General features: G+C 41.0%; 7 non-coding genes across 7 annotated transcripts; 3 read left to right on the top strand and 4 right to left on the bottom strand.

The window, feature by feature from the left end:
* Positions 1 to 2249: 2249 nt before the first annotated feature.
* Positions 2250 to 2321, top strand: TRNAD-GUC (transfer RNA aspartic acid (anticodon GUC)). The gene has a single exon. It is a non-coding gene; the product is annotated as a tRNA-Asp (tRNA).
* An 805-nt stretch (positions 2322 to 3126) lies between these two features.
* TRNAS-UGA (transfer RNA serine (anticodon UGA)) lies at positions 3127 to 3208 on the bottom strand. The gene has a single exon. It is a non-coding gene; the product is annotated as a tRNA-Ser (tRNA).
* Positions 3209 to 6625: 3417 nt separating this feature from the next.
* TRNAD-GUC (transfer RNA aspartic acid (anticodon GUC)) lies at positions 6626 to 6697 on the top strand. Its single transcript has one exon. It is a non-coding gene; the product is annotated as a tRNA-Asp (tRNA).
* Positions 6698 to 7504: 807 nt separating this feature from the next.
* On the bottom strand, positions 7505 to 7586 carry TRNAS-UGA (transfer RNA serine (anticodon UGA)). Its single transcript has one exon. It is a non-coding gene; the product is annotated as a tRNA-Ser (tRNA).
* A 12145-nt stretch (positions 7587 to 19731) lies between these two features.
* Positions 19732 to 19813, bottom strand: TRNAS-UGA (transfer RNA serine (anticodon UGA)). The gene has a single exon. It is a non-coding gene; the product is annotated as a tRNA-Ser (tRNA).
* Positions 19814 to 23234: 3421 nt separating this feature from the next.
* TRNAD-GUC (transfer RNA aspartic acid (anticodon GUC)) lies at positions 23235 to 23306 on the top strand. Its single transcript has one exon. It is a non-coding gene; the product is annotated as a tRNA-Asp (tRNA).
* Positions 23307 to 23369: 63 nt separating this feature from the next.
* TRNAS-UGA (transfer RNA serine (anticodon UGA)) lies at positions 23370 to 23457 on the bottom strand. Its single transcript has one exon. It is a non-coding gene; the product is annotated as a tRNA-Ser (tRNA).
* Positions 23458 to 26130: the final 2673 nt, after the last annotated feature.

Genomic DNA, 26130 nt, shown 5'->3' with positions numbered 1-26130 from the left:
AAGGATGCATTTACTTTAGTGTGTGATAAAGTCATTATGTTGGTTGGCAAGGAGAATGCTGCTCTCATAATACCCGGTTTAGTACTGCGTAAGCATACATTTTAGAACTTTTAGATATACTAACTCTTGGATATATTCTACTCAGTGCCAAAGTATATATATATACAGTTAACAATCCTACAAACGTTCAAAGCACTAATTATACTATAGATCTGGAAATGCACCATTGTAGGCAGGTTTAATAGCCGTGACATAGCGATTATGACTTACCATGTGCAGGACGTTCAGTGGCATGAGCCAGGCTAGTCTACGCAAGGGGATGCTAATGTCTGAGCGCTCAATCCCTATCCATTGCTTTTGCGGTAGGTTAAGGAAATATTCCAAGCCTCTAAGCAGGTGGCAGGCTCCTGAATAGGTGCGCGAGTAGGAATAAGGCTGCTTTGGATTTGGGAAGTATTAGGGTGTGAAATTTGATCTGGGATTTTCTTTTGTCCCAGATAAATCATAACAATACATATATATATATATATATATATATATATATATATATATATATAGTGTTTGAAAACAAATAAAGAAAGTTAATTCTTCCTTTCCACTAGATGGAGAGGCTGGCCCAAGACTGCAGTCTTCTTGCAGTGTAGCCAATATTGGAAGGAAGTTAAGCTGATGACACTTCACACAGACAGGTGAAGTGAATAACACTGATCAACTTATTATCACGGCACCTGTCAGTGGGTGGGATATATTTGGTAGCAAGTAAACAATTTGTCCTCAAAGCTGATGTGTTAGAAGCAGGAAGAATGGGAAAACGTAAGGATCTGAGCAACATTGACAAGAGCCAGGTTGTGATGGCTAGACGACTGGGTGAGAGCATCTCCAAAACTGCAGCTCTTGCCGGGTGTTCCCAGTCTGCAGTGGTCAGTGCCTATCAAAAGTGGTCCAAGGAAGGAAAAGCGGTGAACCGGCGACAGGGTCATGGGTGGACAAGGCACATTGATGCACATGGGGGTTAAGGCTGGCCAGTGTGGTCAAATCCAACGGACGAGCTACTGTAGCTCAATTTGCTGAAAGAAAGTTAATGCTGGTTCTGATAGAAAGGTGTCAGAACACACAGTGCATGGCAGGTTGTTCTGTGTAGGGCTGCAGTTCAGTCAGGGTGCCCATGCTGACCCCTGTCCACTGCCGAAAGCTCCTACAATGGGCACATGAGCATAAGACCTGGACCGTGGAGCAATGCAAGAAGGTAGCCTAGTCTGATGAATCACATTTTCTTTTACATCACGTGGATGGCCAGGTGCATGTGCGTTGCTTACCTGGACAACCCATGGCACCAGAATGCCCTATGTGAAGAAGGCAAGCCGGTGGAGACAGTGTGATGTTTTGGACAATGTTCTGCTGGGAAACCTTGGGTCCTGCCATTCATGTAGATGTTACTTTGACATGTACCACCTACCTGGGCATTTTTGCAGACCATGTACACCCTTTCATGGACACTATATTTCCTGATGGCATTGGCCTCTTTCAGGAGAATAATGCGCCCTGCCACAAAGTAAAAAGGGATCTGGCCTGGTTTGAGGAACACAACAACGAGTTCAATGTGTTGACTCGGCCTCCAAATTCTCCAGATTTCAATCCAATCGAGCATCTGTGGGATGTGCTGGACAAACAAGTCTGATCCATGGAGGCCCCACCTCGCAACTTACAGGACTTAAAGGATTTGCTGTAAACGTCTTGGTGCCAGATACCACAGCACACCATCAGAGGTCTAGTAGCGTCCATGCCTCGATGGGGCAGGGCTGTTTTGTGGCAAAAGGGGGACCTACACAATAATAGGCAGGTGGTCATAATGTTATGGCTATTTGGTTTATGTGTCTCATGTGAGCACCAAGTGTGTGTCAAGAAGCCCGCCATCATGCCAGATCTATAGTAAACATATAGTAAGTCGCCTCAGCATCGAATGAATTTTCTTCCAATCCTAGTAGCTCTCCTTTTATTCCACTCTGTCTCGTAAAAGCTCATACCATTACAGCTCTCACACCGCAAAGTAAAAGAAAATTGGAGAATATGTTCTAATCGGTATGTTCAGCTAGTACTATGTCACATAAAAAACAAAGTGACTAGACTGTAGCAAGGTGGGCAAGGTTAAGTGACCGAATGGTGCTATCACGAGCCTTGCTGCCTGGGACAAATACAGTTTGCTCAATATAGTTGTGTGTGCATGGATGTGTCGTGCCCACCAATGCCCGTCCTCGTTAGTATAGTGGTAAGTATCCCCGCCTGTCACGCGGGAGACCGGGGTTCGATTCCCCGACGGGGAGGTATGGTACTCTTTTTTTTTTTTTTTTTGTTGCTCAAGTTTACTTCATATTGTAATGGACCAATTTGTAAAAACAAAATGCAGAAATCTCAGTTCTCCATAGAGAGTGCTAAAATGACAGAACCTTTGTTGTTGTTACGTTGGTATGGCTGAATCGGCCAACAATGCCAGCTACTGCTTGTTGAACTGTTGAAAAGGCGCGCCGTGGACAGTATTCCACTCCAGTATTCTCCTTTTATTCAGCATTTGACATTCTGACGAAAAACTGAATAAAATCCATGAACCAGTAGTCTCACCATCCAATAAATTTTCTTCCAATCCTAGTAGTTAATTATTATGGCGTTCTTCTTTCATTCCACTCTGTCTCGTAAAAGCTAATAAATGGTACCATTACAGCTCTCATACAGTAAAGGAAAGCAAATTTGAGAAAATCTTCCAATCAGTGTGTCCATGTACAATTCAGCTAGTACTATGTCATATAAATAACACAGTGGCTGGACAACATTATACAATGCTAGTCCTGGTTAGTATAGTGGCAGGAATCCCCGCCGGGTGGCTATGTTTCTATATTTTGCTATTTATTTTGCTTATATTTGAATTACACAATACTGGTGTGAATCTGACTGTTATATAAGCACAAGAAGAAGGTTTGCTAGAAGTTGATCTAAGAATAGGACAACAACGTATCCGGGATCAGATATTGCTTGTACGCTTTTGTAGTCAATTTTACAAAACGCTAAACAACAGCCTAGTCACAACATGTTATAATAATGCTGGTATCGGCTCCTTCTAAGAGTGAAAACCCCCGTAGTCAGCAGGATTTGAACCTGCGCGGGGAAACCCCAATGGATTTCAAGTCCTTCGCCTTAACCACTCGGCCACGACCACACGCTAACATGCTGTTGGAAGGAGCCTTTGTGTTCCAATATTTTTACTTTCGCACTGAACATGCAGAGATTAAAAATTTACCGTTACTATGTTGCTCAATTTCTTTCCATCAAATTCAAAAGCATTTGAATGAACTTGCAGCATCCAAACGTTAATTCTGTTTTGTGCTACTTTACATATTGTGCATTCTAGAAAGTTTGATTTCCGCTCAATTACAGCTATCCGTTGCGAACATTTGTAGTAAAAGATGGATTTCAGAGAAATTAGAACATGAACATGTTAAGGATTTCAAGCTGGATTATTTTGTGTCCATGTCTATTTGAGGCATGGTAGTCATATGTATTTAGAACTTCAACAAAATTGGCTGAAGAATTAGCTTTTGCAAGTCAATATGGGCTGCGTCCATAGAGAGTGCTAAAATGACAGAACCTTTGTTGTTGTTACGGTGGTATGGCTGAATCGGCCAACAATGCCAGCTACTGCTCGTTGAACTGTTGAAAGGGCGGGCCGTGGACAGTAGGAGTTCTCTTTGGACTATGCCACGTTTGCCTCAACACGGAAGGCCGGTTAGCTCAGTTGGTTAGAGCGTGGCGCCAAGGTCGCGGGTTCGATCCCAGTCGCTATCCTTATTAGCACAGCCTGAAATCTTAACGTGTTCATAAGCTGTTCCAGCATACAAACCTTGCCTCACAAAAGTTTTGTATGTGGCTAAGGTAAGTCAATGATGAAGGTTTTAGAACTTTTGAGAACAGATGCAGTAAGACAGTCATTGTTATAGTGGTTAGAATCCCCGCCTCTCATGCAGTAGAGACAGTGGTTCAAATTCCCAATGGGGAGGCCTTACTTTACTATTTATGATTGTTCTGCTGGGTTTACACCTTTACAAATTAAACCCTCATGCCAATTGCAAGAGTAAACCCCTTACTCTGCGCTGTCCACCTCTGAATCCGTTGAGGGGTGCTAGCATTACATAAGTCTCAATAAATCGTCAAGGATGCATTTACTTTAATGTGCAATAAAGGGAGGCCTGACTTTACTAGTTTTGATTGTTCTGCTGGATTTACACTTTTACAAATTAAACCCTCGTGCCAATTGCAAGAGTAAACGCTTTACTCTGTGCTGTCCACCTCTGAATCCGTTGAGGGGGTGCTAGCATTACAAAAGTCTCAATAAATCGTCAAGGATGCATTTACTTTAGTGTGTGATAAAGTCATTATGTTGGTTGGCAAGGAGAATGCTGCTCTCATAATACCCGGTTTAGTACTGCGTAAGCATACATTTTAGAACTTTTAGATATACTAACTCTTGGATATATTCTACTCAGTGCCAAAGTATATATATATACAGTTAACAATCCTACAAACGTTCAAAGCACTAATTATACTATAGATCTGGAAATGCACCATTGTAGGCAGGTTTAATAGCCGTGACATAGCGATTATGACTTACCATGTGCAGGACGTTCAGTGGCATGAGCCAGGCTAGTCTACGCAAGGGGATGCTAATGTCTGAGCGCTCAATCCCTATCCATTGCTTTTGCGGTAGGTTAAGGAAATATTCCAAGCCTCTAAGCAGGTGGCAGGCTCCTGAATAGGTGCGCGAGTAGGAATAAGGCTGCTTTGGATTTGGGAAGTATTAGGGTGTGAAATTTGATCTGGGATTTTCTTTTGTCCCAGATAAATCATAACAATACATATATATATATATATATATATATATATATAGTGTTTGAAAACAAATAAAGAAAGTTAATTCTTCCTTTCCACTAGATGGAGAGGCTGGCCCAAGACTGCAGTCTTCTTGCAGTGTAGCCAATATTGGAAGGAAGTTAAGCTGATGACACTTCACACAGACAGGTGAAGTGAATAACACTGATCAACTTATTATCACGGCACCTGTCAGTGGGTGGGATATATTTGGTAGCAAGTAAACAATTTGTCCTCAAAGCTGATGTGTTAGAAGCAGGAAGAATGGGAAAACGTAAGGATCTGAGCAACATTGACAAGAGCCAGGTTGTGATGGCTAGACGACTGGGTGAGAGCATCTCCAAAACTGCAGCTCTTGCCGGGTGTTCCCAGTCTGCAGTGGTCAGTGCCTATCAAAAGTGGTCCAAGGAAGGAAAAGCGGTGAACCGGCGACAGGGTCATGGGTGGACAAGGCACATTGATGCACATGGGGGTTAAGGCTGGCCAGTGTGGTCAAATCCAACGGACGAGCTACTGTAGCTCAATTTGCTGAAAGAAAGTTAATGCTGGTTCTGATAGAAAGGTGTCAGAACACACAGTGCATGGCAGGTTGTTCTGTGTAGGGCTGCAGTTCAGTCAGGGTGCCCATGCTGACCCCTGTCCACTGCCGAAAGCTCCTACAATGGGCACATGAGCATAAGACCTGGACCGTGGAGCAATGCAAGAAGGTAGCCTAGTCTGATGAATCACATTTTCTTTTACATCACGTGGATGGCCAGGTGCATGTGCGTTGCTTACCTGGACAACCCATGGCACCAGAATGCCCTATGTGAAGAAGGCAAGCCGGTGGAGACAGTGTGATGTTTTGGACAATGTTCTGCTGGGAAACCTTGGGTCCTGCCATTCATGTAGATGTTACTTTGACATGTACCACCTACCTGGGCATTTTTGCAGACCATGTACACCCTTTCATGGACACTATATTTCCTGATGGCATTGGCCTCTTTCAGGAGAATAATGCGCCCTGCCACAAAGTAAAAAGGGATCTGGCCTGGTTTGAGGAACACAACAACGAGTTCAATGTGTTGACTCGGCCTCCAAATTCTCCAGATTTCAATCCAATCGAGCATCTGTGGGATGTGCTGGACAAACAAGTCTGATCCATGGAGGCCCCACCTCGCAACTTACAGGACTTAAAGGATTTGCTGTAAACGTCTTGGTGCCAGATACCACAGCACACCATCAGAGGTCTAGTAGCGTCCATGCCTCGATGGGGCAGGGCTGTTTTGGTGGCAAAAGGGGGACCTACACAATAATAGGCAGGTGGTCATAATGTTATGGCTATTTGGTTTATGTGTCTCATGTGAGCACCAAGTGTGTGTCAAGAAGCCCGCCATCATGCCAGATCTATAGTAAACATATAGTAAGTCGCCTCAGCATCGAATGAATTTTCTTCCAATCCTAGTAGCTCTCCTTTTATTCCACTCTGTCTCGTAAAAGCTCATACCATTACAGCTCTCACACCGCAAAGTAAAAGAAAATTGGAGAATATGTTCTAATCGGTGTGTTCAGCTAGTACTATGTCACATAAAAAACAAAGTGACTAGACTGTAGCAAGGTGGGCAAGGTTAAGTGACCGAATGGTGCTATCACGAGCCTTGCTGCCTGGGACAAATACAGTTTGCTCAATATAGTTGTGTGCGCATGGATGCGTCATGCCCTCCAATGCCGGTCCTCGTTAGTATAGTTGTAAGTATCCCCGCCTGTCACGCGGGAGACCGGGGTTCGATTCCCCGACGGGGAGGTATGGTACTCTTTTTTTTTTTTTTTTTTTGTTGCTCAAGTTTACTTCATATTGTAATGGACCAATTTGTAAAAACAAAATGCAGAAATCTCAGTTCTCCATAGAGAGTGCTAAAATGACAGAACCTTTGTTGTTGTTACGTTGGTATGGCTGAATCGGCCAACAATGCCAGCTACTGCTTGTTGAACTGTTGAAAAGGCGCGCCGTGGACAGTATTCCACTCCAGTATTCTCCTTTTATTCAGCATTTGACATTCTGACGAAAAACTGAATAAAATCCATGAACCAGTAGTCTCACCATCCAATAAATTTTCTTCCAATCCTAGTAGTTAATTATTATGGCGTTCTTCTTTCATTCCACTCTGTCTCGTAAAAGCTAATAAATGGTACCATTACAGCTCTCATACAGTAAAGGAAAGCAAATTTGAGAAAATCTTCCAATCAGTGTGTCCATGTACAATTCAGCTAGTACTATGTCATATAAATAACACAGTGGCTGGACAACATTATACAATGCTAGTCCTGGTTAGTATAGTGGCAGGAATCCCCGCCGGGTGGCTATGTTTCTATATTTTGCTATTTATTTTGATTATATTTGAGTTACACAATACTGGTGTGAATCTGACTGTTATATAAGCACAAGAAGAAGGTTTGCTAGAAGTTGATCTAAGAATAGGACAACAACGTATCCGGGATCAGATATTGCTTGTACGCTTTTGTAGTCAATTTTACAAAACGCTAAACAACAGCCTAGTCACAACATGTTATAATAATGCTGGTATCGGCTCCTTCTAAGAGTGAAAACCCCCGTAGTCAGCAGGATTTGAACCTGCGCGGGGAAACCCCAATGGATTTCAAGTCCTTCGCCTTAACCACTCGGCCACGACCACACGCTAACATGCTGTTGGAAGGAGCCTTTGTGTTCCAATATTTTTACTTTCGCACTGAACATGCAGAGATTAAAAATTTACCGTTACTATGTTGCTCAATTTCTTTCCATCAAATTCAAAAGCATTTGAATGAACTTGCAGCATCCAAACGTTAATTCTGTTTTGTGCTACTTTACATATTGTGCATTCTAGAAAGTTTGATTTCCGCTCAATTACAGCTATCCGTTGCGAACATTTGTAGTAAAAGATGGATTTCAGAGAAATTAGAACATGAACATGTTAAGGATTTCAAGCTGGATTATTTTGTGTCCATGTCTATTTGAGGCATGGTAGTCATATGTATTTAGAACTTCAACAAAATTGGCTGAAGAATTAGCTTTTGCAAGTCAATATGGGCTGCGTCCATAGAGAGTGCTAAAATGACAGAACCTTTGTTGTTGTTACGGTGGTATGGCTGAATCGGCCAACAATGCCAGCTACTGCTCGTTGAACTGTTGAAAGGGCGGGCCGTGGACAGTAGGAGTTCTCTTTGGACTATGCCACGTTTGCCTCAACACGGAAGGCCGGTTAGCTCAGTTGGTTAGAGCGTGGCGCCAAGGTCGCGGGTTCGATCCCAGTCGCTATCCTTATTAGCACAGCCTGAAATCTTAACGTGTTCATAAGCTGTTCCAGCATACAAACCTTGCCTCACAAAAGTTTTGTATGTGGCTAAGGTAAGTCAATGATGAAGGTTTTAGAACTTTTGAGAACAGATGCAGTAAGACAGTCATTGTTATAGTGGTTAGAATCCCCGCCTCTCATGCAGTAGAGACAGTGGTTCAAATTCCCAATGGGGAGGCCTTACTTTACTATTTATGATTGTTCTGCTGGGTTTACACCTTTACAAATTAAACCCTCATGCCAATTGCAAGAGTAAACCCCTTACTCTGCGCTGTCCACCTCTGAATCCGTTGAGGGGTGCTAGCATTACATAAGTCTCAATAAATCGTCAAGGATGCATTTACTTTAATGTGCAATAAAGGGAGGCCTGACTTTACTAGTTTTGATTGTTCTGCTGGATTTACACTTTTACAAATTAAACCCTCGTGCCAATTGCAAGAGTAAACGCTTTACTCTGTGCTGTCCACCTCTGAATCCGTTGAGGGGGTGCTAGCATTACAAAAGTCTCAATAAATCGTCAAGGATGCATTTACTTTAGTGTGTGATAAAGTCATTATGTTGGTTGGCAAGGAGAATGCTGCTCTCATAATACCCGGTTTAGTACTGCGTAAGCATACATTTTAGAACTTTTAGATATACTAACTCTTGGATATATTCTACTCAGTGCCAAAGTATATATATATATACAGTTAACAATCCTACAAACGTTCAAAGCACTAATTATACTATAGATCTGGAAATGCACCATTGTAGGCAGGTTTAATAGCCGTGACATAGCGATTATGACTTACCATGTGCAGGACGTCCAGTGGCATGAGCCAGGCTAGTCTATGCAAGGGGATGCTAATGTCTGAGCGCTCAATCCCTATCCATTGCTTTTGCGGTAGGTTAAGGAAATATTCCAAGCCTCTAAGCAGGTGGCAGGCTCCTGAATAGGTGCGCGAGTAGGAATAAGGCTGCTTTGGATTTGGGAAGTATTAGGGTGTGAAATTTGATCTGGGATTTTCTTTTGTCCCAGATTGTTAGAATATTCTTTGTCTTGAATATCTAAGCTTCTCCAGTGATCAAACAGCAATCAAGACCACAGCTTCTATGTCTTATTAATAAGGTTTATTCGATAACAAATTATCAATTCATACAATACCAATGCTGGAACAAATGTTGATAAAAGGTACTGTAGGCTAAGTATCTTGGTGAGATGAAGATGAGAGCGTGGAAAGAGCGTGGAAAGAGACCTTGTCCTTGTAGTCATGCCAATTTATACCCCTTTACATTTGGTTAGGGTATACGTAAAGGAATCCTATTGGAACAGTAATAGGATACACCGGCATTCCACAGAAGACCCTCTAAACTACGTCACTTAATTGATACCATATGTTCCTAGCACTCAAGTTGCATTCAGGCCTAAAATGTGCAGAACAAAATAAAAGTATAAAAATGATTTCTTACACTTCCCCCTGTTTATGGTTATGTACCATAAATAAATGTTTGCTGTCCATTCATACAACATTCGTATCACATTCATATCACATTCAGTGAGTGCAGGAAGATATGTAAACGATAATATTATAAAAAAGAATCTGTGGAAGACTGATGCATCCTACGTCTTAAAGTTTCCCTTAATATCATCTCTCCTTGCTTTATCTTTTCTCGAATAGTTAAATATGATTTTCTTATTCTACATAATAAACATATTTGAAAAATAATACATATAAAAGACACAAATAAAACAATAATAAATTGATGTAACAAAACATTGGTGATAGCGGAGCCAACAGATGATTTTGCCATAATTTCTGTTGAATTAGCAAAGTTTTTCCACCAAGATGTACCTGAGACTATTGACCATTCATGTTCTATGTTTTTGAGTTTACCTTGCTCATGTTGAAATACAATCTGTGCTTCTTTTAATTGTTTTTGCAAGACATTTAAAAATCCTACATCTTTCCTTATCTCATTTGCCCACTTTTGCCATGGAAATTCACTTACTTGTGATAAATTAAACTGTAGTGGCAAAACATTTAATTTTTGAGAATTAATTTGAGAAACATTAATCTGAGTTCCATATATATAGATTGCTATTGGATCGCCATCAATACAATACAGACCTTTCGATAATATTTCTGTATGCGTACATTTAGAAAACATTGCTTTAATCAATTCCCCATTAGACATTACCTGTACACATACTCTACCTTTCTCTATAGGCGTTACAAGATCGTTAGATGTTTTCACACTTTGAATTGTACCTGAACATGAGCTCTGGTTATGAAAACATGAATGATATATAGTTTCAACTTGATAAGACAAACAAATAATTTTGGACACAAAATGTAAACATGCAGACAAATCTAACTGTTCCGTTTCTGACATATCTGTGGAAAAAACAAAATCAGGATACTCTAATTTATAAAATAATAATTGTGTACTACTGACAGGTACTCCCAATACTCTCATAGGAAACAATGTTTCTTCTTTATCTGCCATAGGTATTAAACATGTACCTTCACATACATTATTACTGCATCCTATTACTATACTCAATAAAGCTACTTTGTTTATGATATGTTCCCAAAACCCAAATTTATCATCTTGTGTGTAGGTCCCTTTAGTCCAACTAAATAAATGTTTAGGCCCTATCGTAACATTTAACCTTACATTACTTTGTCTAGTAAAGTTAATTCTAATGTTACATACTGATAAGTACCCTTTCATTACACCAAAACACACATGACCATTAAAATCATCAATTTCTCTCTTCTTTCTAATAATGTCTGGGAACACTCGAGTTTCGTTAATTTGGCTAGTTAGTTGTCGAATCTGCAGATCTTCAATTTGTGGATCCTCCTTAAAACAGTCAATCATCAGTATTGTCGTCATCAGAACTGCTATAAACAAAAAAGATTGTCTCTTCTTGAAAGTCAAATGTCTTTGCCATAAGGAACTTTTGTTGGAGTCTGCATCACCCATGGATCTGTTTTGTACACACTAGGGAAAACAAAATATACAATATCAATATTTAGTTATATACAATTTACATTGATCAGAATGAACCCAAAAACATTTTTGTCTGCGTTTGTTACTCGCATTATCCAATGGTCGTTGAACTTTTAACATTATCTTGCCCATTGTATCTATAATGTTATACGGGCCTTCCCAATTTGCCTCCCATGGACCAGTTTTCCTAAAAGTTTTTATCATGACCATACCCCCCTTTGAAAACTTTGAAAAATCTGGAGGTGCCATTTTCTGCATACGGGTTGCTGCAAATGGAAGGAGCTCTGCTAAGTTATCTTGCAACAATTGTAACCATTTTGTTTTAGTAATAGCATCTTTTTGTGGCGTGGACAAATATGGTTCATGAGGGAAAGCAAGTGGCATTTTTCTACCAGTCATAAGTTCAAATGGTGTATACTGTGTAGCTGATGATGTTGTACCTCTAATACCCATAAGAACAGCTGGGAGAGCTTCTACCCACGTATTACCTTTGTCAAGTAACATTTTTGCAAGTCTTGATTTCAATGTTCTGTTCATACGTTCCACAATGCCAGATGATTGTGGGTGATATGGAACATGAAATAGTTGGTCTATTCCCAAAATTGCGCATAAAGACTGCATAACCTTACCAGTGAAATGAGTACCTCTATCGGATTCAAGCATTCTAGGAAAACCCCATCTGCTGAAGATATGACACCACAAAGCTTGTGCTGTACAAAAAGAATCATCTTTCCTTAATGGTATACATTCTACCCATTTAGAAAATACATCTACTACCACTAAGGCATATTTCAACCCATTTTTTCCTGCTGGTAATGGACCTATGAAATCTATTTGCAATGTAGACCATGGACCATCTGCTGGTGCTATGCGTTGCATTGGTGGTTTTTGTCCTTTGGGCCTAGGATTTACCTGTGCACAGATGAGACATGATTGCACTACTTGCTGTACTGTTTCTTCCATTTTTTCCCAATAAAATTTCTCCTTTAGTACTTCTAACAACCTCTTTTGTCCTATATGACCTAGGCTTTCATGATTATACTGTGTAAAGAAAGTCTTCAAATGTTCAGGCATAACAGGACGTAATTCTCCATTTTGGTCATGACACAAAACCCCGTTCTCATGAACAAATGGAGGTTTCGGATCAACCCGAGAGGCAGCAAGGGATGGATCCTTTGCTTGTTCCTCTGCAAATGAGGGAGACTGCGTACTTGCCTTTTTTACCAATGCTATGACTATAGGTTCAGTTTGATATACGGGTTCACCTGTTAAAGCTGCCCGTTTGGCTAACATGTCAGCTGTTTCATTCCCTACACTGTGAAAATCTTTGTCCTTTCTATGTGCTGGTACTTTAACTATGGCATGAAATTCTGGAACTTGAAAAGCAAGTTCAAATATAGCTTCAAGTGAATCTTTGTGTGTTAACACTTTGTTTGAAGCATCTACAAAGCCTCTTCTTTTCCATATTGGTAAATGTTCTGTCAATGATCTTACTACATATGAACTATCACTATAGATCACTAGGGGGCCTTTACTTTCTTTCTCCTCAATCTCCAATGCAGTTTTTACAGCTTCCAATTCTGCTCTTTGTGCTGAGAAGTGTCCTGGCAATTTATGTTCAATTGAATACCCTCTTTCTGGATACCAAATGGAATATCCTGTGTAATACTTTCCATCTGAACAAAATCTGGACCCATCAACAAATACAGATTCATCAAATTTTCCTACCTCCTTTCTGAAAACCGAAGGAAGATCATCTTCTAAGTTTACAATACACTCATGTGGTTTACCTTCATATTGCATAAGTTGTGGAAGCACATACTTAGCCTTATGATCCACCGTGATTCTTTTAGAAGACAATGCCAACAACCACTGTGAAAATCTCTGATTTGAAACACCTGGTATACCCTTTTCAAGTAAAAGTTTCAAAGGTGTATGTGGTGTTTGGAGAATGATATCTTTAAACCCCACTATGTGCTCAGATGCCATTACAGCAAAATGCACTCCAACTAAATGCCTTGCACAAACATCCAATCCTCTTTCCACTGGGGAAAGAACCTTGGAAAAGTATCCTACAATTCTCCATGTTTCTTGTTGCAATTGTAAAAGTACTGCTGAGACAGCCGTCTCAGACGTATGTACTTGAATAGCAAACGGTGCAGTAGGATGTATGGTAGCTAAAGTAGGTGCCCTTTGCAGATCTTGTTTAAGAACTTCAAAAGAATTTTGATGCTCTTCCTGCCATGGACCAAAACAAGATTCATTATCTTTTAACAGGTCATATAAAGGTTTTGCTTTTTCAGCAAATCCTTCAATGAATTCCCTGGAAAAATTCATCAATCCCAAAAACTGTCTTAATGCCTTAAGTGATGTTGGTACTGGAAGTGAAGCAATTGTTTTAATTCTTTCCTGTACTGGCTTTCTATGTCCTGGACCAATATGAACCCCTAAGTATTGTACTTCTGGTTGCATCAGTTTCACCTTACGTGTGTTCAATTTTAACCCAGATTCCTGCAACAGAGAAAATAATTCAGTCAAAAGAATCAAATGTTCTTCTTCAGTTTCAGTTTGCAGAAGCATGTCATCAACATATTGTAGCAAGCATTCTGGTTTAGAAAATTTAGACAAAACATTTGCCAATGCCTGGTGAAAATAAGTTGGTGAACTGTGAAATCCTTGGGGTAAAACAGTAAACACATATTGCTGATTCTGAAAAGTAAAAGCAAATTTATACTGACAGCTCTGCGTGAGAGGTACTGAAAAGAAACCATTACTCACATCTAACACAGTAAAAACTTTAGCATTTGCCAGTAGTCGTGACATCATATCTGGAGTATCTGCTACCACATGTGCTGAAGCTGGTGTGTATTTGTTTAATACTCTTAAATCAATAGTTAATCTCCATGAATCATCAGTTTTTTTAACAGGCCATAGAGGGTTGTTGCATGGACTGTTTGATTTCCTTACCACCCCTCTTTGTTCCAGATCATTTACCACACTTGCAATTGAATTTATTGCTTCTGGTGGAAACCTGTATTGTCGCTGAGCTGGAGGATCAGGTCCCTGTATATCAATCATTACATCTTTGAATCTCCCACATTCATTTTTACTTTGTGCCCAAAGTAAAGGAAATTTTTGTACTATCTCTTTAAGACATTGGTTATTACCAGTATATGGCCATTGTATTTCTGTAGAAATTGCCTCTACTGGACATACAAATCCCAAATCACCGTATTCTGAGGGATCTACCAACACTGGTTTTCTACCCTTAGCATCTTTCCAAATAGCCTTATTTCCAAGATCAACAATCCAACCTCTTTTCTGCATTACATCAGTACCAATAATATTATCAACATCCTTGCAATACCAAATATCAATTTTCGTTTTTAAATATCCTGGTATTTCTAAAGGAATATCTGATATTAATGTTGCAGTAGCACCACCTGTTTTGTCAAATCCTATAACAGTACATTTAGGTGCCTCGTGTGACAACGGTAACTTCAAGCTGGTTACACTTAGCTGTGCTCCTGTGTCAATCAAGAATTCAGTATCATGACCCTTTAGAAAACCCCGTACATGAGGTCTGCCACAACCATCCAAATAAACCGGAGCCAAAAATTCAAGTGGACGCGGGGGCAGGGTCTCAGACCGTCATTGTGGAACAAGTAATTTATCCTTAGCACTGCATGTGTTATCAACATAACTATGTCTGTTTTCTAAAGCAACATTATTTGCAGTAGCTACAATTTCCCTGACTTCTCTAATGAGTGGTGCATATGGAGATTCTCTCTGTGATGTAGTGTGTACTGGATTCCTTCTATCTATTTGGTCAGACGTGTGAATAAATCCATTTGATTTCCCTTGTCCTTTACATTGCATATCATAAAAAAGTTTACGACATTGTTTTTTAATGTGACCTGGTTTGTTACAATAGAAACACTGTATAGGTTCTTTGTTCCAAATCCTTTGTCCCCTGGGAGCCAACATGTGGTTCCTTTTAAACTCCTGAGGAGGGGAAGGGGGATGAAAGGAATTAACCCTTTCCTTTCTGTGTGTGTAAAAACTTTTGTTAATAGCAGCCACATTCATTTTAACCTTTTCATTTTTGCGTTCCCTTCTGATTTTATCAATAAACGCAGCAGCAGCCTCAAGTGTTTGCATATCCGAAGCAATTGCAATACTAGTAGGATCCAAATATTTAAACTTTTTAACAAACACTTGTATCATAGAAGCAGGACATTCATCATCAGAAATTTTAAAAACTATTCTATATGCCTGCTCAAATCTTAACAAAAAAGAAAATGGATCCTCTGAAATTGTAGGTTTCAGGTTTTCTAGTATGTCAAGTGTTGGATTTTCATTTCCAGTTGTAAACTTAATCAACTGTTGGAGTCTATCCTTATCTGTTCCATGGATGATTTCATCATCCTCCACTATAGGAGTACTTATTGGAGCTACTAATCTTCTACTCATGTATGTAGGCAACCATATTTTAAATAATCTGTTTCGTTGTTCATTAGCCAAATTATGCTTCTCTGTATTCGATTCAAATACATCTGCATTACCAAATGCATCCAAATTAGAATTATACGGCGGTATTTCTTTAAGTAATTTCATTAATTCGCTTTGTATCTGTAATTTTAATTTTGCTGCTTTATTTCTAAGCTTCTTCCTTTGCAGTTCCTGTTCTGAACTGACCTCTGGTTCATCCTCTACATTTTCTGGAATTAAGCTGTGTCTTTGTCTATCTCCCCTTGTAATTACACAAACTTGTTTCAAATCTTTCTGCAATTTTGTAATTAACAAATTCTTAATTTCTAAGCAATCCGACAAATCAGAAATCTCTTCAGTTAATAAATCACATTTAGGACATTCCTTTTCTATTGCACACACATTGTGCATCTCATTTTTAACCATGTCACTACTCTGTGAATTACTTTGACTAACATCATTATTAGTCAGATTAACACCACCATCAAGTAATGTATTAAAAATCTTAATCATTTTCATTACGTTTCTCAACTTTTGTTTCTCCTTATTCACAGAAAATATCTTTTTGTCTATCTTCTTATTTGCATCTTCACATTGACGCCATAAATCATGCCACAAAGCTGAATCACTAGCCGTATAAGGAACAAACGTAAATTCAAGTTTACTTCCGGAAGACAAAGTATTAATAAAATCCATACTTACCGTAGATCAGTTGCTTGCTCAATCTGCTCTCACTACGATACACGGTTCTGGAATGCTCTTGCTTCTCACCACGTGGTCTGGTAGTGTCGAATTACACTTTCTTCTGATCACACTGCTAGGTTTTTTTTTTTTTTTTTAGTCAGAGGATCTCTTTGATCTCTTCAGACAACTGCACACTATCCCCCCTTTGTCGGAAGAGGAAAAGTAAAAAACAAACGTGCAGTAAAGGCTCGCCGTAGAAAACTGACTAAAGACTGGCTGGCTCGTCAATTTGTTAGAATATTCTTTGTCTTGAATATCTAAGCTTCTCCAGTGATCAAACAGCAATCAAGACCACAGCTTCTATGTCTTATTAATAAGGTTTATTCGATAACAAATTATCAATTCATACAATACCAATGCTGGAACAAATGTTGATAAAAGGTACTGTAGGCTAAGTATCTTGGTGAGATGAAGATGAGAGCGTGGAAAGAGCGTGGAAAGAGACCTTGTCCTTGTAGTCATGCCAATTTATACCCCTTTACATTTGGTTAGGGTATACGTAAAGGAATCCTATTGGAACAGTAATAGGATACACCGGCATTCCACAGAAGACCCTCTAAACTACGTCACTTAATTGATACCATATGTTCCTAGCACTCAAGTTGCATTCAGGCCTAAAATGTGCAGAACAAAATAAAAGTATAAAAATGATTTCTTACACAGATAAATCATAACAATACATATATATATATATATATATATATATATATATATATATAGTGTTTGAAAACAAATAAAGAAAGTTAATTCTTCCTTTCCACTAGATGGAGAGGCTGGCCCAAGACTGCAGGTCTTCTTGCAGTGTAGCCAATATTGGAAGGAAGTTAAGCTGATGACACTTCACACAGACAGGTGAATTGAATAACACTGATCAACTTATTATCACAGCACCTGTCAGTGGGTGGGATATATTTGGTAGCAAGTGAACAATTTGTCCTCAAAGCTGATGTGTTAGAAGCAGGAAGAATGGGAAAACGTAAGGATCTGAGCAACATTGACAAGAGCCAGGTTGTGATGGCTAGACGACTGGGTGAGAGCATCTCCAAAACTGCAGCTCTTGCCGGGTGTTCCCAGTCTGCAGTGGTCAGTGCCTATCAAAAGTGGTCCAAGGAAGGAAAAGCGGTGAACCGGCGACAGGGTCATGGGTGGACAAGGCACATTGATGCACATGGGGGTTAAGGCTGGCCAGTGTGGTCAAATCCAACGGACGAGCTACTGTAGCTCAATTTGCTGAAAGAAAGTTAATGCTGGTTCTGATAGAAAGGTGTCAGAACACACAGTGCATGGCAGGTTGTTCTGTGTAGGGCTGCAGTTCAGTCAGGGTGCCCATGCTGACCCCTGTCCACTGCCGAAAGCTCCTACAATGGGCACATGAGCATAAGACCTGGACCGTGGAGCAATGCAAGAAGGTAGCCTAGTCTGATGAATCACATTTTCTTTTACATCACGTGGATGGCCAGGTGCATGTGCGTTGCTTACCTGGACAACCCATGGCACCAGAATGCCCTATGTGAAGAAGGCAAGCCGGTGGAGACAGTGTGATGTTTTGGACAATGTTCTGCTGGGAAACCTTGGGTCCTGCCATTCATGTAGATGTTACTTTGACATGTACCACCTACCTGGGCATTTTTGCAGACCATGTACACCCTTTCATGGACACTATATTTCCTGATGGCATTGGCCTCTTTCAGGAGAATAATGCGCCCTGCCACAAAGTAAAAAGGCATCTGGCCTGGTTTGAGGAACACAACAACGAGTTCAATGTGTTGACTCGGCCTCCAAATTCTCCAGATTTCAATCCAATCGAGCATCTGTGGGATGTGCTGGACAAACAAGTCTGATCCATGGAGGCCCCACCTCGCAACTTACAGGACTTAAAGGATTTGCTGTAAACGTCTTGGTGCCAGATACCACAGCACACCATCAGAGGTCTAGTAGCGTCCATGCCTCGATGGGGCAGGGCTGTTTTGGTGGCAAAAGGGGGACCTACACAATAATAGGCAGGTGGTCATAATGTTATGGCTATTTGGTTTATGTGTCTCATGTGAGCACCAAGTGTGTGTCAAGAAGCCCGCCATCATGCCAGATCTATGGTAAACATATAGTAAGTCGCCTCAGCATCGAATGAATTTTCTTCCAATCCTAGTAGCTCTCCTTTTATTCCACTCTGTCTCGTAAAAGCTCATACCATTACAGCTCTCACACCGCAAAGTAAAAGAAAATTGGAGAATATGTTCTAATCGGTGTGTTCAGCTAGTACTATGTCACATAAAAAACAAAGTGACTAGACTGTAGCAAGGTGGGCAAGGTTAAGTGACCGAATGGTGCTATCACGAGCCTTGCTGCCTGGGACAAATACAGTTTGCTCAATATAGTTGTGTGTGCATGGATGCGTCATGCCCACAAATGCCAGTCCTCGTTAGTATAGTGGTAAGTATCCCCGCCTGTCACGTGGGAGACATGGTACTCTTTTTTTTTTGCTCAAGTTTACTTCATATTGTAATGGACCAATTTGTAAAAACAAAATGCAGAAATCTCAGTTCTCCATAGAGAGTGCTAAAATGACAGAACCTTTGTTGTTGTTACGGTGGTATGGCTGAATCGGCCAACAATGCCAGCTACTGCTTGTTGAACTGTTGAAAAGGCGCGCCGTGGACAGTATTCCACTCCAGTATTCTCCTTTTATTCAGCATTTGACATTCTGACGAAAAACTGAATAAAATCCATGAACCAGTAGTCTCACCATCCAATAAATTTTCTTCCAATCCTAGTAGTTAATTATTATGGCGTTCTTCTTTCATTCCACTCTGTCTCGTAAAAGCTAATAAATGGTACCATTACAGCTCTCATACAGTAAAGGAAAGCAAATTTGAGAAAATCTTCCAATCAGTGTGTCCATGTAAAATTCAGCTAGTACTATGTCATATAAATAACACAGTGGCTGGACAACATTATACAATGTTAGTCCTGGTTAGTATAGTGGCAGGAATCCCCGCCGGGTGGCTATGTTTCTATATTTTGCTATTTATTTTGCTTATATTTGAATTACACAATACTGGTGTCAATCTGACTGTTATATAAGCACAAGAAGAAGGTTTGCTAGAAGTTGATCTAAGAATAGGACAACAACGTATCCGGGATCAGATATTGCTTGTACGCTTTTGTAGTCAATTTTACAAAACGCTAAACAACAGCCTAGTCACAACATGTTATAATAATGCTGGTATCGGCTCCTTCTAAGAGTGAAAATCCCCGTAGTCGGCAGGATTTGAACCTGCGCGGGGAAACCCCAATGGATTTCAAGTCCATCGCCTTAACCACTCGGCCACGACTACACGCTAACAGCTGTTGGAAGGAGCCTTTGTGTTCCAATATTTTTACTTTCGCACTGAACATGCAGAGATTAAAAATTTACCGTTACTATGTTGCTCAATTTCTTTCCATCAAATTCAAAAGCATTTGAATGAACTTGCAGCATCCAAACGTTAATTCTGTTTTGTGCTACTTTACATATTGTGCATTCTAAAAAGTTTGATTTCCGCTCATTTACAGCTATCCGTTGCGAACATTTGTAGTAAAAGATGGATTTCAGAGAAATTAGAACATGAACATGTTAAGGATTTCAAGCTGGATTATTTTGTGTCCATGTCTATTTGAGGCATGGTAGTCATATGTATTTAGAACTTCCACAAAATTGGCTGAAGAATTAGCTTTTGCAAGTCAATATGGGCTGCGTCCATAGAGAGTGCTAAAATGACAGAACCTTTGTTGTTGTTACGGTGGTATGGCTGAATCGGCCAACAATGCCAGCTACTGCTCGTTGAACTGTTGAAAGGGCGGGCCGTGGACAGTAGGAGTTCTCTTTGGACTATGCCACGTTTGCCTCAACACGGAAGGCCGGTTAGCTCAGTTGGTTAGAGCGTGGCGCCAAGGTCGCGGGTTCGATCCCAGTCGCTATCCTTATTAGCACAGCCTGAAATCTTAACGTGTTCATAAGCTGTTCCAGCATACAAACCTTGCCTCACAAAAGTTTTGTATGTGGCTAAGGTAAGTCAACGATGAAGGTTTTAGAACTTTTGAGAACAGATGCAGTAAGACAGTCATTGTTATAGTGGTTAGAATCCCCGCCTCTCATGCAGTAGAGACAGTGGTTCAAATTCCCAATGGGGAGGCCTTACTTTACTATTTATGATTGTTCTGCTGGGTTTACACCTTTACAAATTAAACCCTCATGCCAATTGCAAGAGTAAACCCCTTACTCTGCGCTGTCCACCTCTGAATCCGTTGAGGGGTGCTAGCATTACATAAGTCTCAATAAATCGTCAAGGATGCATTTACTTTAATGTGCAATAAAGGGAGGCCTGACTTTACTAGTTTTGATTGTTCTGCTGGATTTACACTTTTACAAATTAAACCCTCGTGCCAATTGCAAGAGTAAACGCTTTACTCTGTGCTGTCCACCTCTGAATCCGTTGAGGGGGTGCTAGCATTACAAAAGTCTCAATAAATCGTCAAGGATGCATTTACTTTAGTGTGTGATAAAGTCATTATGTTGGTTGGCAAGGAGAATGCTGCTCTCATAATACCCGGTTTAGTACTGCGTAAGCATACATTTTAGAACTTTTAGATATACTAACTCTTGGATATATTCTACTCAGTGCCAAAGTATATATATATACAGTTAACAATCCTACAAACGTTCAAAGCACTAATTATACTATAGATCTGGAAATGCACCATTGTAGGCAGGTTTAATAGCCGTGACATAGCGATTATGACTTACCATGTGCAGGACGTTCAGTGGCATGAGCCAGGCTAGTCTACGCAAGGGGATGCTAATGTCTGAGCGCTCAATCCCTATCCATTGCTTTTGCGGTAGGTTAAGGAAATATTCCAAGCCTCTAAGCAGGTGGCAGGCTCCTGAATAGGTGCGCGAGTAGGAATAAGGCTGCTTTGGATTTGGGAAGTATTAGGGTGTGAAATTTGATCTGGGATTTTCTTTTGTCCCAGATAAATCATAACAATACATATATATATATATATATATATATATATATATATAGTGTTTGAAAACAAATAAAGAAAGTTAATTCTTCCTTTCCACTAGATGGAGAGGCTGGCCCAAGACTGCAGGTCTTCTTGCAGTGTAGCCAATATTGGAAGGAAGTTAAGCTGATGACACTTCACACAGACAGGTGAAGTGAATAACACTGATCAACTTATTATCACGGCACCTGTCAGTGGGTGGGATATATTTGGTAGCAAGTAAACAATTTGTCCTCAAAGCTGATGTGTTAGAAGCAGGAAGAATGGGAAAACGTAAGGATCTGAGCAACATTGACAAGAGCCAGGTTGTGATGGCTAGACGACTGGGTGAGAGCATCTCCAAAACTGCAGCTCTTGCCGGGTGTTCCCAGTCTGCAGTGGTCAGTGCCTATCAAAAGTGGTCCAAGGAAGGAAAAGCGGTGAACCGGCGACAGGGTCATGGGTGGACAAGGCACATTGATGCACATGGGGGTTAAGGCTGGCCAGTGTGGTCAAATCCAACGGACGAGCTACTGTAGCTCAATTTGCTGAAAGAAAGTTAATGCTGGTTCTGATAGAAAGGTGTCAGAACACACAGTGCATGGCAGGTTGTTCTGTGTAGGGCTGCAGTTCAGTCAGGGTGCCCATGCTGACCCCTGTCCACTGCCGAAAGCTCCTACAATGGGCACATGAGCATAAGACCTGGACCGTGGAGCAATGCAAGAAGGTAGCCTAGTCTGATGAATCACATTTTCTTTTACATCACGTGGATGGCCAGGTGCATGTGCGTTGCTTACCTGGACAACCCATGGCACCAGAATGCCCTATGTGAAGAAGGCAAGCCGGTGGAGACAGTGTGATGTTTTGGACAATGTTCTGCTGGGAAACCTTGGGTCCTGCCATTCATGTAGATGTTACTTTGACATGTACCACCTACCTGGGCATTTTTGCAGACCATGTACACCCTTTCATGGACACTATATTTCCTGATGGCATTGGCCTCTTTCAGGAGAATAATGCGCCCTGCCACAAAGTAAAAAGGGATCTGGCCTGGTTTGAGGAACACAACAACGAGTTCAATGTGTTGACTCGGCCTCCAAATTCTCCAGATTTCAATCCAATCGAGCATCTGTGGGATGTGCTGGACAAACAAGTCTGATCCATGGAGGCCCCACCTCGCAACTTACAGGACTTAAAGGATTTGCTGTAAACGTCTTGGTGCCAGATACCACAGCACACCATCAGAGGTCTAGTAGCGTCCATGCCTCGATGGGGCAGGGCTGTTTTGGTGGCAAAAGGGGGACCTACACAATAATAGGCAGGTGGTCATAATGTTATGGCTATTTGGTTTATGTGTCTCATGTGAGCACCAAGTGTGTGTCAAGAAGCCCGCCATCATGCCAGATCTATAGTAAACATATAGTAAGTCGCCTCAGCATCGAATGAATTTTCTTCCAATCCTAGTAGCTCTCCTTTTATTCCACTCTGTCTCGTAAAAGCTCATACCATTACAGCTCTCACACCGCAAAGTAAAAGAAAATTGGAGAATATGTTCTAATCGGTGTGTTCAGCTAGTACTATGTCACATAAAAAACAAAGTGACTAGACTGTAGCAAGGTGGGCAAGGTTAAGTGACCGAATGGTGCTATCACGAGCCTTGCTGCCTGGGACAAATACAGTTGGCTCAATATAGTTGTGTGTGCATGGATGCGTCATGCCCACCAATGCCAGTCCTCGTTAGTATAGTGGTAAGTATCCCCGCCTGTCACGCGGGAGACCGGGGTTCGATTCCCCGACGGGGAGGCATGGTACTCTTTTTTTTTTTTTTTGTTGCTCAAGTTTACTTCATATTGTAATGGACCAATTTGTAAAAACAAAATGCAGGATTTGAACCTGCGCGGGGAAACCCCAATGGATTTCAAGTCCATCGCCTTAACCACTCGGCCACGACTACACGCTAACATGCTGTTGGAAGGAGCCTTTGTGTTCCAATATTTTTACTTTCGCACTGAACATGCAGAGATTAAAAATTTACCGTTACTATGTTGCTCAATTTCTTTCCATCAAATTCAAAAGCATTTGAATGAACTTGCAGCATCCAAACGTTAATTCTGTTTTGTGCTACTTTACATATTGTGCATTCTAGAAAGTTTGATTTCCGCTCATTTACAGCTATCCGTTGCGAACATTTGTAGTAAAAGATGGATTTCAGAGAAATTAGAACATGAACATGTTAAGGATTTCAAGCTGGATTATTTTGTGTCCATGTCTATTTGAGGCATGGTAGTCATATGTATTTAGAACTTCAACAAAATTGGCTGAAGAATTAGCTTTTGCAAGTCAATATGGGCTGCGTCCATAGAGAGTGCTAAAATGACAGAACCTTTGTTGTTGTTACGGTGGTATGGCTGAATCGGCCAACAATGCCAGCTACTGCTCGTTGAACTGTTGAAAGGGCGGGCCGTGGACAGTAGGAGTTCTCTTTGGACTATGCCACGTTTGCCTCAACACAGAAGGCCGGTTAGCTCAGTTGGTTAGAGCGTGGCGCCAAGGTCGCGGGTTCGATCCCAGTCGCTATCCTTATTAGCACAGCCTGAAATCTTAACGTGTTCATAAGCTGTTCCAGCATACAAACCTTGCCTCACAAAAGTTTTGTATGTGGCTAAGGTAAGTCAATGATGAAGGTTTTAGAACTTTTGAGAACAGATGCAGTAAGACAGTCATTGTTATAGTGGTTAGAATCCCCGCCTCTCATGCAGTAGAGACAGTGGTTCAAATTCCCAATGGGGAGGCCTTACTTTACTATTTATGATTGTTCTGCTGGGTTTACACCTTTACAAATTAAACCCTCATGCCAATTGCAAGAGTAAACCCCTTACTCTGCGCTGTCCACCTCTGAATCCGTTGAGGGGTGCTAGCATTACATAAGTCTCAATAAATCGTCAAGGATGCATTTACTTTAATGTGCAATAAAGGGAGGCCTGACTTTACTAGTTTTGATTGTTCTGCTGGATTTACACTTTTACAAATTAAACCCTCGTGCCAATTGCAAGAGTAAACGCTTTACTCTGTGCTGTCCACCTCTGAATCCGTTGAGGGGGTGCTAGCATTACAAAAGTCTCAATAAATCGTCAAGGATGCATTTACTTTAGTGTGTGATAAAGTCATTATGTTGGTTGGCAAGGAGAATGCTGCTCTCATAATACCCGGTTTAGTACTGCGTAAGCATACATTTTAGAACTTTTAGATATACTAACTCTTGGATATATTCTACTCAGTGCCAAAGTATATATATATACAGTTAACAATCCTACAAACGTTCAAAGCACTAATTATACTATAGATCTGGAAATGCACCATTGTAGGCAGGTTTAATAGCCGTGACATAGCGATTATGACTTACCATGTGCAGGACGTTCAGTGGCATGAGCCAGGCTAGTCTACGCAAGGGGATGCTAATGTCTGAGCGCTCAATCCCTATCCATTGCTTTTGCGGTAGGTTAAGGAAATATTCCAAGCCTCTAAGCAGGTGGCAGGCTCCTGAATAGGTGCGCGAGTAGAAATAAGGCTGCTTTGGATTTGGGAAGTATTAGGGTGTGAAATTTGATCTGGGATTTTCTTTTGTCCCAGATAAATCATAACAATACATATATATATATATATATATATATATATATATATATATAGTATATATATAGTGTTTGAAAACAAATAAAGAAAGTTAATTCTTCCTTTCCACTAGATGGAGAGGCTGGCCCAAGACTGCAGGTCTTCTTGCAGTGTAGCCAATATTGGAAGGAAGTTAAGCTGATGACACTTCACACAGACAGGTGAAGTGAATAACACTGATCAACTTATTATCACGGCACCTGTCAGTGGGTGGGATATATTTGGTAGCAAGTGAACAATTTGTCCTCAAAGCTGATGTGTTAGAAGCAGGAAGAATGGGCAAACGTAAGGATCTGAGCAACATTGACAAGAGCCAGGTTGTGATGGCTAGACGACTGGGTGAGAGCATCTCCAAAACTGCAGCTCTTGCCGGGTGTTCCCAGTCTGCAGTGGTCAGTGCCGATCAAAAGTGGTCCAAGGAAGGAAAAGCGGTGAACCGGCGACAGGGTCATGGGTGGACAAGGCACATTGATGCACATGGGGGTTAAGGCTGGCCAGTGTGGTCAAATCCAACGGACGAGCTACTGTAGCTCAATTTGCTGAAAGAAAGTTAATGCTGGTTCTGATAGAAAGGTGTCAGAACACACAGTGCATGGCAGGTTGTTCTGTGTAGGGCTGCAGTTCAGTCAGGGTGCCCATGCTGACCCCTGTCCACTGCCGAAAGCTCCTACAATGGGCACATGAGCATAAGAACTGGACCGTGGAGCAATGCAAGAAGGTAGCCTAGTCTGATGAATCACATTTTCTTTTACATCACGTGGATGGCCAGGTGCATGTGCGTTGCTTACCTGGACAACCCATGGCACCAGAATGCCCTATGTGAAGAAGGCAAGCCGGTGGAGACAGTGTGATGTTTTGGACAATGTTCTGCTGGGAAACCTTGGGTCCTGCCATTCATGTAGATGTTACTTTGACATGTACCACCTACCTGGGCATTTTTGCAGACCATGTACACCCT

This window comes from Sceloporus occidentalis, unplaced genomic scaffold (assembly GCF_023333645.1).
Source record: "Sceloporus occidentalis isolate IW3139 unplaced genomic scaffold, rSceOcc1.0.p SCAF_22, whole genome shotgun sequence".
In the NCBI taxonomy this organism is placed as follows: domain Eukaryota; kingdom Metazoa; phylum Chordata; class Lepidosauria; order Squamata; family Phrynosomatidae; genus Sceloporus; species Sceloporus occidentalis.
Note: the sequence above shows the minus strand (reverse complement) of the source record. Positions and strands in the feature narration are given on the sequence as shown.